Here is a 12575-nt window from a genome sequence, read left to right as displayed (position 1 = left end):
GAACAGCCTCCTGAGACGAGGTGTTCTTGTGCTTGGTGGGTGGTTCTGGTCTGAATGGATCCGTCCCCCTCTATGGTGGTGGCTAGTCCTATTTATAGAGGCCCTGGTCCTCTTCCAAAATATTGAGCGGGAAGGGATCCAACAACGACCAATTTGAAGGGGACAACTAGTACAAGTTATCCTGACTAAAGGTGGTCTTCGCCTGTCAAAGTCGCTGGCGGTGACGCCGTCTTGGGCTCCATGATGACCTCTATCTTGCCGTCCTGCTGGTCTTGATCTTCTTGCGCTGATATGGAAACCTTTTCCTGATGCCTCGGTACTCCGCGCCTACGCTTGCCCCCTTAGAACCAAAGGGGAAAGAAGGACACTGCGCACACTGGCACCCGCCTGGCCTTGGTCGTCATGGCTTGCATCACGGGAACCTCGCGAGGTACCCCTTGCCTTGATCTCTCCGCCCCTCACGAGCCTCCATGGTGAGGCCGCTCCTAAGGAGGCCTTGTGTCGTCTGCCCCGCGAGGCTTGGCCCCTCACGAGGGTCTTGAGCGTCGGCTGATGAAGATGGGTCGTACTGGGCCACTGGTGGAGCCACGCCGCGGGCTATAGGCAGGCAAGTCTAGGGACCCCCGTTCCCAGAACGCCGACAGTAGCCCCCGGGCCCAAGGCACGCTCGGACTTGGCTTAGCAGCAACGCCAAAGGGAAAGTGCGGAGCGCCGCGGGCCCCCAAAGCCCGCGGCCTTGGTCGATGCATGGCAACTGATTGGACGTGGGCGTCTCCGCTTCCCCATGCTGGCTCAGCAACTGCCCGACTGATAAAAGGCTGGCGCAGGCAAAGCTTGCCTTCATTGCTTCCCTTCGTCTTGCTCCAGATCCCCTTTCTCGCTTCTTGCTTCCAAAATCCCAGATTTGCTTCGACCCTTTCCCTTTCAGCGACCATGGCACCCCGCAAGGACAAGGTTGATGCGTCGCCGGCTTGGTACGAGCCGTCCTTGGACGCGCCCACTATCCCGAAGAAGAACCTCGCCGCCATGCGCCTGCTGACGGCAGGGGAGAGCAATGAAAGGGGAAGACCGAACTCCGGGCTGGCTCCGCCGAGCCGGAGGCTCAGGGGAGCACCTTCTATCCCTTCTTCACGAGCACTGTCGTTGCGGGCCTAGTTCCCCCCTTCTCCAACTTCTTCTACGCCGTCCTCTGCCATTACATGTTGCAGGCCCTTCATCTCCATCCCAACTCCATTCTTCTCTTGTCGATATTCGCCTATTACTGCGAGGCGTATGTCGGGTGGTGCCATCCGTGGCTCTGCTGTGCCACTTCTTCTTCCTCTGACTCTGCGGCGACCACACCTTGGGGTGCGCCAATTTCATTGTGTACGGCAAGGCGAACGCGATTTCAAAGGCCGAGAAGAGGGTTGACGCCTTCCGGAGCAAATGGGTCATGATGGATGCCAAGTGTGTCCACTCCCAGTTGGCGCTGCCGACAGAGATGCCCGAGTCCGATGGGGGGTGGTCTCACACGGAGCTCACCGATGACCAGGCGACGTTGGTGTTGGAGAGGATGAACACCGACCTGAAGCCGAGCAATGCGAAGGCAGCGAAGCTGACGGGAGCCATGCTCCTGAGGGAATTCCTGATGCAGCGGGTGGCTCCACTTTAGGCGCGCTCGCGTCCCTTGTGGATGCTTGGGGTGAAGACGACAAGCTTCGCCTGAACCCGGTGGCTTTGACTGACGAGGAGCTGGCCGCAACTCTCCGCCTCCTGGTCGAGGACTGCCGTGGAATTGTCACGTAAGATGTCCTAGCGTAAGGACTTAGTCATGGAGCCATCGCAACTAGGAAGCTTAAAGGGGTTAAACGGGACAAAGGACACGAGGTTTATACTGGTTCGGCCCCTTGCGGTGAAGGTAAAAGCCTACGATCCAGTTTTGGGTGGGATTGCTTATGAATCGATAACCAGGGAGCGAATCCGCTTGACCTAGTTCTCGATCTGATCTTACTTGCCCTGAACCACCGTCGGGTCGTACCTTTATATACAGAGGTCGATGCCCAGTGGCTCACAGAGTCCCGGCTAGCTCATAAATAGTATCTGCCTCGGTCTCTTAACTATTCTTGCTTTATAATACAAGTCACATACATATGGCGGTTTATAACTACGGGCCTTAAGTCGCCTCTGGGCTTTGGGCCCTTTCATGAACCGCCATCTCCATCCCGGGTCTTGGGCTTCAAGAATACTTGCAAGTATAACCCGGCCCCTCCTGGGCGGGTCATACCAATAGCTATATCCCTAACATTAGGCCCCAGATTGATTTGAACAGGTTCATGTCAATCTTCGACACTTCACAAAAATCTTCTGCCCTGAAACTTTCGTAACCCACCATGACATCATCCTCTAGATCTGGGGTAACCCGCCATGATGTCACCTGCCATAAATGCATGTTTTGTTCAATGTATCCAACGGATCTTTATCTTGATGATCATCCCGAAAATCGAGGCGTCCTTGTAGTTGGATAACTTATGTTTTTGGCCTCCTCGTTTTTCGCTCTCTTTTGGTGGTCTTTCCTTATAAATAGACCCGACCAGGTCTTTCTTCATTCTCCCCCTTTGTCTTCTTCTTCCTCTCGCACCCCCACTGTCGCTCGAGCTCCGCCGCCGCAGCAGCGCACCTCGTCTCTGTCAACCTTGGCCGCTGCATCAACCTAAATCCAACCAGAGAATGGCGGCGCCCCTCCGCAACAGATCCAGCACTATAAGTTTCCCCTTTCTGCATCTTAGATCTATGCTAGGGTTGGCAAGTTCTTCTATACAGTTCATAGTTCATCCCCGTTCTTCGTGTTTCCTCTGCTATGGCTTCTTTTGATCCAACAGTAGCATAAATCTGGTGCGGTAGCTATTCCACATCCATTTTATACACTAGCAGATCCTCTTTCTTTGCAAGGAATCGTCATTAGGACGCATGAAATCCTCTGTACCATGTTTTTAGGTCTAGAAATTTTTCTTTTTCGAACAACCATTTGATCGAAAATAATAGTTGCAGTTTGTGAAACCTGTTTATGCAACACTTAGGCAAAAATCTGAACTTGTTAGATCCATCTAGCCATGGGGACTCTTGTCATCGGCTTTTTAAAGAGATAAAGCTCGATTGATAACTTTGACCACTCATGGCGGTTTAATTAATTCTATGGCGGCTTAAATAACTTTGACATAATTATCCTTATACCATTAGGCCCCTTCATAAGCCGCCATCTTGACTCTCTACTGTAATGCTTCTGTCCGGCTTAAATTTGAACTGGGATTTTTTACTCTTTAGGCTTTGTCATAATGGCGCCAAAAGCTCCCACTTCCTGCAACTGGGTCAAATCGATTGTCACAGAAAGCACATTTGACAATTTTTGAAGACCGGCTATCTGCCGAAGAAAGAAGTCATGTCCTATCGTGCCCCAGACCTGGAAGAAAAATTTCCCCAGCCCAAAGAGGGGGAGGTTATTGTTTTCACGGATCACATGAACCGGGGTTTCCCTCCACCCGGCTCAAAATTCTTCAGAGATGTGTTGCACTTCTTTGATCTTCGCCCTCAAGACATCGGACCCAATTCCGTGTCTAACATCTGCAACTTCCAAGTATTCAGTGAAGTATATCTTGGAGAAGAACCCAATATGTTGCTCTTCAGAGAGTTATTTTACTTAAACCACCAGAATGAATGTGCCAGCGGCTAGAGCTTGGAACTTGGTGGTGTCTCAATCCAGTGTCGAAGGGACGTTATCTTTCCTTATGCCAATCCACCAAGTCATCCCAAAGACTGGAATCGGACCTGGTTTTACTGCCAAGACACCTCTCCAGCTAGTGAAAATCCTATGCCCGGCCTTCGTGCTCTCCGTCTGGACTCCACACATCCGCTCCCTCACAAGATAACAGCCGCCGAACGTAAAACGCTCGCCTCCACCCTGGCTAAGATCAAGGCTCTTCTGGGGAACGGGCTGAACAACATTGATTTAGTCCGGGTTTGGCTCGCCTGGCGGGTTATTCCATTGAGTCGCCGCCCTGGTTTGATGTGCACTTATACTGGCAAAAAGGATGACCCTCTGGGGTACAGTCCTGATGACTTGTCTGACCATGTCATCAACGATATGACAAAGTTACTTTTGAATGAGAGTTTAGCAGACTGCGGTAAGGTGGGCTTAGCTCCCTTCTGCGAAGCTAATCCGGCTCCAGCGGTAAGCTACCCCACTGAATATATTACTTTGATTTTTCAATGTTTTACCCATACTCATATCTCTTCTTAACTTCTCACGGGCGGGTGATAAATTCTGGAAGGCCAAATATGATCACGAGGCCGCAAAGAAAGCCAGAAAACTGAAGAAAGCCGCGAGGAAAGAGGCCGCCAAGAAGAAGGGCAAGAATGCCACCGCCTCCGACTTACTTCAGCTTGAAGATTCTTCTGAGTCAGACCCAGGGGCAAGCCGTAACAAGGCTGATGAGGTAACTATCCTTTCCTCCGACTCTGAGCCTTCGCCAAGACGGAAAATCCACAGAGTGACCCGGAAAGTAAGGTTTTCCCATCCTTTAGCTTATCACGATCCTCAATTTCTTTTGAAGCGGCAGATTTATGAGAGCTGGAGGCAGACCCGGACCAACAAGGATGCAGAGCTCTCCTCCGGTTTACCAAAGATACCAAGGAAGCGCCGGAACCAGGACACCTCCGTTTTAAATATTTCTTACCCTTTGGCGGGTCTTATTCGTTAACCACTCAACTCTTCTGACTCGGATTATCAGGAAACTTCCCCTTCCTCCGGCGACTCAATGCAGTCCAATCTGCCGGCTTTCAAGACTGCACCAGGGTAACAATAATTTCCTTATCTTATATTTACTTTAATCCCTTGTATCTGTATTAACATTTGTTCTGACACGGTGGACATGCCAAACCCAGCAAACATGTTAGAAAGAGCAAGCCGGCTGAAGACACCGTTGTGACTGAGTCGGTTCTTGAAACAACTGCACTGGACTCGTCAACTCATGATCCGCCATCTGAGCCAGCTCAAAACATACCAACTCCCGCTGCTAACCTGCCTGCTGAACATGCCGTTGGTGGCTCCGAAAATCCAGAAGCCACTAGCCCGGTCCGCACTGATGACCAGCAAAACATTGATGTTGAGATTACTGGAACTGGCTTAGTTGAGCCGGAAAGGCCAACTGTACTGGCCAAGTGTTCCGCCAAAGAAGAACTTCTGAGCCATCGCCGGGTCAAGCTTGACGTTGCAAATTATGCTCATATGAGTGTTGGAGACATCTTTTCCGGCTACATGAGCCAAGCGCACAGTAGCCGCAATGTTGAAATCAACATGGTAAAACAGATGCACCATAAATTTGAGGTATGACTCCCTCTTTCCCCCTAGTCTACTGCTTATGAAGAATATGCTGTAGAATTTAGAAAATATCAGAACTCTGGCTTAATCCATAGCCCTCAAGGGCCGGTTTAATCAAAGTGAACGAGCCGGTCCTTCAGATGCTTATATGAATCATATGGACTGTGTTATTTCAAACTACAATATGCATTAGCCCCCAAGTGCAGTCTTGCTTGCAAAGTGCTTGGGACTTAAATTTTGTGAATCACCAATCTTTATGAACCGCCAGTGTAAATAGACTTCCGCAGTACACATAGCCCCCAAGTACCAAGTAGTCTTGCTTTCAAAGTGCTTGGGACTTTCAAATATAAGATGCTAATGATCATGATTTTGATCCGGTCCTTGTGCAGGTTACCACCAGTCAACTACAAACAGAGATTGCTGATTTGAAGAAACGCCTGCAAGCTCAAGAAACGGAGACCCAAAAAGCCAATTCCAAGTTTGTATCTGAACAAGAGAAGATGAAGGCCGACTTTGAAGCAGAGAGAAAAACTTGGGTTGATGAAAAGAATGCTCTAACCCAACGGGTTGTTGATTCAGAGGCGGCTCTTCAAAAGGTAACCAATGAACTGTCCGGCTTAAACTGTCGTGTGGCTCAGATGGTTACCGCAATCTTTGGTAAGTCGCCCTGCAAGTTAGAGAAACTATACTTTTCAATGATCATATAAATGTTGTCTCTTACCGCACCTGACATTGCTGTGCATGCCCTAGGAGCTCTAATCTGAACCAGGACTCTTTGGTCAAGCTGAAGGCGGTTTATACCCTGGTGGAGCAACTCTACACCGGGTCTCAACGTGCTTTAGCCAGCGTGGCTTTGTCCAATGAAGTTCCTACCCTGTTGGTGGATGTGTTAAGAAGGCTTTCTGTGTTGCCCCAACGGATTACAAAATTGAAGAGGGCATTTGCAAGATCCGGTGCTGTAGTCGCGTTGAGCCGGACCAAGGCTTGGCTTCTGGAACTAGACCCGACTGACATTGTCACTGGGTATCCGAGCCTCAAAGAAGACGGTGCGCCCTTTGATCAAGAAGACTTTGCTGCCTGTGTGAAGACAATACGCCCTGTAGCCACCGTAATTGCTGAAGAAGCAGATCTCTCTAAGTACCAGGTGGGTTATGATTCAGAGAACCAAAGAATCCCAACACCTTAGTACATCCTGACAAGCCTGATTCCACCAACTCGTAAGCATACCTTCACACCTGAGATTGACCCGGTCGGGCTAGTTGACAATGAAGTTGAGTTTAAAGCTTTGAGTGACATTGACTGGTCATCGTCAACCTTCCAGGCCCAGGAGCGGGACGAAGAAGTGGAAAGGGTTGATCCGGAGGCTTCAGGCAATTCGGGGAATTAACCCGTTGGGCGGTTCATATTTGTAACCTTGCTCAAAAAGAACGCTTAATCATTTTGACTCGGGGAGTCAAGTAATAGGAGTAGAGATGACTTTAGTGCGGCGTGCCTTCGTGCACGTTTTGATGCCTTAATATTGCTTTAAATCGCCATCATATTTGCACTCTGTCTTTGTTTTTTGATTTCCTTTATACATAAGAAATCTTGTAATTAACTCTGCATAGAGGTAGATCACAAAGACCCTCGGCGGCTTACCACAGGGCGGGTTATAATTATCCCACATAATTATAAATGTAAAATATGAGTTATAAACAATTCTGATCATAACTTGTAATATAACTGATAACATCATACCTGAGATATCCAGCTTCTTACTGCCGTCTTGATTGATCTGGTCAATAAGGGTGATGACTTAGTTTATGAACCATGATTTTCTCTTGGGATTTGTCATAAGTCGGGCCACTGATTGCTTCGAAGTTAACCTGGCTCAAAAATCTTATATGTCTTGAGTCATGGACAAAAAGATCATAATACAAATCCAAAATAGTTTTTCAAAAAGACTTAAGTAAAAATGTATGAAAACAAACTTAAGGTTTCTGATTTGAATATGATCAGTAAACCGTCCCAAATGGGTTAAGCTAGGGTTCGAATATGACCATGTAGCCCCCAGTGGCTTTGGCATTGCGCCGATCAAGAGGGTACCGACAGCTATGTTCTCTTTGGTTCGAATACGACCTATGTTTGAACAGGAAGCCCCCAAATGACCTTAAGAATATTTAACGACTCTGATTCGAATATGATCTGGGTCGGACTCAAGAGAGGTTAAGCTATGATTCGAATACGATCAAGAAGCCCCCAAGTGAGTTTTGGCATTGCGCTGATCAAGTGGGTACCGACAGCTATGTTCTCTTTGGTTCGAATACGACCTATGTTTGAACAGGAAGCCCCCAAGTGACCTTGAGAATATTTAACGACTCTGATTCGAATATGATCTGGGTCGGATCAACAACGGGTTAAGCTAGATTCGAATACGATCAGCCCCCAACGGTCTTTGTGCAATTATGAAAAATGAAGACATATGACCTGTGGGGATGAAAAGGACAGAGGTCCTGCTTTATTACTGATAATATATACATCACCAAGATATGTACATCATGTGAGCCAGTGGCTCAAGTGTAGTAAGGCCGAAGATGAGCTATGTTCCACGGCCGGCGGGTCTCCTCCTCCGACTTACGTGAGTCTTTGCGCTCTCGAACATCGATATGATAGTATGACCTGTTGTTCAAATTCTTGCTGACCACAAAGGGCCCTTCCCAAGGTGGGGATAACTTGTGTGCATCAGTCTAATCCTGGATGAGCCGAAGCACCAAGTCGCCTTCTTGAAAGGTTCTTGATTTAACCTGGCGGCTGTGATAACGCTGCAGGTCCTGTTGGGAAATCACCGAGCGAGCTGCTTCTAAGTCACGCTTTTCGTCCAACAAGTCAAGAGCCTCTCGTCATGCTTGTTTATTGTTAGCTTCCACATAAGCCGCCACTCGGGGCGAGTCATGGCAGATGTCACTAGGAAGAACCGCCTCTGCTCCATAAACCATAAAGAAAGGGGTATAACCCGTAGATCTATTGGGGGTAGTGTTGATGCTCCACAATACTGATGGTAACTCTTCCACCCAACAACACGGCGTTCGTTGCAAAGGAACTAAAAGCCGGGGTTTGATACCCTTTAAAATATCCTGGTTGTCTCTTTCTGCTTGACTATTGGATTGGAGGTGAGCTGCTAATGAGACATCAAGCCAGATATGCTCACGTTGATAGAACTCCTCCATAGCGCCCTTGGACAAGTTAGTGCCATTATCAGTTATGATACTGTGAGGGAAGCCAAAACGAAAAATCACCTTTGCCATGAATTGAACAGCCATTGCTGCATCACACTTACTGACCGGCTCTGCTTCCACCCACTTTGTGAATTTATCCACTGCCACGAAGAGGTGAGTCTTTTTGTCCTTGGAGCTTTTGAAAGGCCCAACCATATCAAGCCCCCATACAGCAAATGGCCAAGTAATTTGTATCATCCTCAATTCTTGAGACGGCACATGAGCTCGCCGTGAATTTTTTTGACACCCATCACATTTATTGACCAGATCTTCTGCATCTGCATGAGCAGTTAGCCAATAAAATCCATGACGGAAAGCTTTGGCCACGAGGGACTTTGAACCGGCATGATGGCCGCAATCCCCTTCATGGATCTCACGAAGAATCTCTTGGCCTTCTTCAGGGGATACACAACGTTGAAACGCCCCAATGACACTGCGGTGATGTAACTCGCCATTGGTAATCGTCATTGACTTAGACTGCCGGGTTATCTATCGAGCCAAGGTTTCATCCTCAGGCAGTTCTCCCCGGGTCATGTAAGCCAAATATGGCACCGTCCAATCTGGGATGACGTGAAGAGCCGCCACCAACTGTGCCTCCGGGTCAGGCACAACCAAGTCTTCCTCTGTAGGTAACTGGACAGACGGATTATGCAAAACATCCAAAAAGGTCACTACAAAAAATACACTTCCGTGATGATACGTGTTTGTCACAGTAGGTTGCGTTTTTTGTCATGCATGTACATCCATGAAAAATTTATGACAGAATCAAGATAGTCATACCTGTGCTGTCGTAGAAGTGTTCCATGACATTACCAAAATTATCATCACGGAAGTGTCCACTTTCATGACGATAAATCGTGCGTCACAGAAGTGCTTTCGTCAAGGGTGACCGACACGTGGCATCCACCATAACGGAACACTGTTAAGCTATCAGGTCGGGTTTTGGAACCGATAACCCGTTAACAGCCCCGACCAAAGGGAATTTTCCACGTGTAAAATCATCATTGGCTGGAGGAAACACGTGTCGGCTCACCGTTGGGACAAATGTCATCCACTCATTGGACATAAGGCGCCTATGATACGTCGACACGTGGCACGGCCCAACAGAGGCCCATTCCTGTGAAAAGGCCGACCCGTTTGACTTGGTCAAAAGGTGGCGGGCTGGCCCATGTAAAGCCTGTTAACAGCCTGTTCGCATATAGCCCATTTACAGCCCGCTAATCCAAGGCCCGTTACGCCCTATCCGAATTAGGCCCAATAGCGTCATCTGGGCCACCCAATATGATTCCAGCCCATTTTCACTTCTGGCCCATGTATGGCCCATAATGTCTTTCGGCCCATATGAGGCCCTATGTAACTCTTGGCCTATTAACGGCCCGTGGTGAAACTGGCCCGTAATGAACAGTGTATTACTTTACACCAATTAACGGCCCGTGGTGAAACTAGCCCGTAATGTACAGTGTATCACTTTATACCCATTAAGGACCCGTTATTCCGTTGGGTCCTTTCCAGCCCATGTTATCTTTCGGCCTTCTGAGAGCCCATCTATTCTTGGGCTCATATCCAGCATTCGTTTACTTACGGCCCGTTACTGTCATTTTCTGCTTATGGGCCAAATTCTGCCTGTGGTTACACTCGGCCCGTTTGTGGTCCGTTAACACATTGGGCCATTTTCATAGTGTCATGAAATACAGCCTATTAACGATGGCCCATTATGGTCGGCCCATGAACGGACGATTCCAACTCTAGCCCATTTACGGCCATTATGCGGCCTGTTATTGGCCCATGTTTGACCAATCGATCATACTGCCCGTATAATGCCCATTGATGATACGGCCTGTAGAAGGCCCATTGTTTCCGCGGCCCGTAGAAGGCCCACTGTTTATACGGCCCATAGAAGGCCCACTATTTATACGGCCCATAGAAGGCCCACTGTTTCTACGGCCCGTAGGTCCAGTGTCACTACAGTAAATATTAGCCCATGGTTATTGTGGCCTAGTTTTAAAAATAGGTTATTGTAGCCACTAGCAAACCGCAGAAAAAGAACTGCACTGACTACAAGTAAACAAATAAACAAGACAACAAGGAAATAAATAAGCAAGCAACTTACACTAAGCTATCACGGCTATTACACATATTACATCCACTGGGCATCAAAGTTCGCCACCAGTGCAAATATAGGGAACACAACAGCATATAAACGCCGCAGCAAAACAAGTCCAGAACTGAAACCACTTCAGAAGAGCTCAAGAAACAATATCCTGGGTACCCATAATGCTGGCAAGATGCTTAGCAAGCTTATTAGCTTTCTCTTGTTTGGCGCTTAAGTTCTCCAGCGCTTGCTGTTGCACCAGAAAGTATGCATCTGAATTCTGGAGTGACTTCCTCAGTCCTTCGGCTTCCTGTCGCATAACATCTGATCGATGTCTTTCAACTTGAAGTTGAGACTCAAGAAGCCGAACTGATTCAGGCAACGAGTTCGAAGAGCTGGTGCCAGCAGTGGTAGCCAGTAACTCGAACACTACATCAAGACAGGACTTTGGGGTTGTCTCAGTGTCTTCAATATAGTTTTTATCAGCTTTCTTGGAGACCAACAGGGATGTCTCACTATCTTGAACCTTATCTGCATTACTTCCTTTACCATTGCATAACAGGGTACTCTTCTCCAATATTTTATCCGCGTTCTAAAAGAGAAACAAACAAACACATCTCAGGTTTACAATGTAGTATATGAAACTCATTTTGGTAAACCAGTTCAGTAGTAAGGTGGACAGGATAACAACATGAAACAAACATATATCTATGTAGTATGGTCACTGTATGGTCTATATCATTCTAGTTTATGTTGCCAAATCAAGATAGATACAGTTCGAATCATATCTATTTAAGACAAAGCAGCATAGACAGAATATAAGTGTGGGAAACTACACAACAATAACAACACTTGTAATGTGCATGGCATGAGAACATAACTGTTTATTCAATTGAAACTGAAATCAACATAGAGCAAGTTACAACAGCAAACAGCCAAACACGTTGAAGAAACAGGTTTAAAACATACCTGTTGCGCCATTGGAGTTTCAATTGCATCCTTCAAATTTGAAATTGGTTGGTATCAGTAAATACAGTGATGCAAGAGCAAAGTAGTATGAACCATAGCTACGGAACCTGACCTGAGAACAATTCTTCTTCTGCTTTAAGCGTTGACTTCGGGTTCGGAGTGGTGGTCCTCGTGATTTGGGCACTGCAGTTGCCTTACTAACTGCTCGTGTTTGGGTGCTCTGTGGTGGAGACGGTGCTGTGTCAACGGGAACTGGGTGTCTATCTGCTGGGGTTGGGGTTAGAAGGGGTGTAGCTGGTTCTCTGTCCAACTGGGTAGGGGTACAATCTGCATGAGTGTGGGTTATGTGTGGTGGGGCTGATTCTTGGGCAAGTACAACCGTGGTTCTATCTGCATCGACAGGTAGCACGATCTTTTCTGAAGACCGTGTTTTTACTCCCACAGATACTGCCATCACTCCCTCCAATTGAAATGGCTGATAAACAAGAAAAGTAATTGAATGTACAGACATTGTAAGATAGACAGGTGCAATGGATAGTAGGGAAGAAAACAGGGCATGAAATAATTCACATTTATGTTGTCTAAGCAAACAGAATAGCAGGACATAATTTCACATATATGATGGCTAATTAAACAGGATAGCATGACACAATTTCACATGTATGATGGCTAACTAAACAGGATAGAATGACATACTTCAAAATATGATGACTATGTAAACAGGATGACATGATATAACTATACGATGTGTCTATTAAAGTGGTTGGCATGCCATAAATCACAAACATGCCGTCGATGGAAACATGATGGCATGATATAATTCACGGATAGAATGACATAATTTAAAATATGATGACTATGTAAACAGGATGAGATGATATAACTATATTATGTCTTTAGAAAATGG

The sequence above is a fragment of the Triticum aestivum genome, chromosome 5B (assembly GCF_018294505.1).
Source record: "Triticum aestivum cultivar Chinese Spring chromosome 5B, IWGSC CS RefSeq v2.1, whole genome shotgun sequence".
NCBI classification, from domain to species: domain Eukaryota; kingdom Viridiplantae; phylum Streptophyta; class Magnoliopsida; order Poales; family Poaceae; genus Triticum; species Triticum aestivum.
Note: the sequence above shows the minus strand (reverse complement) of the source record.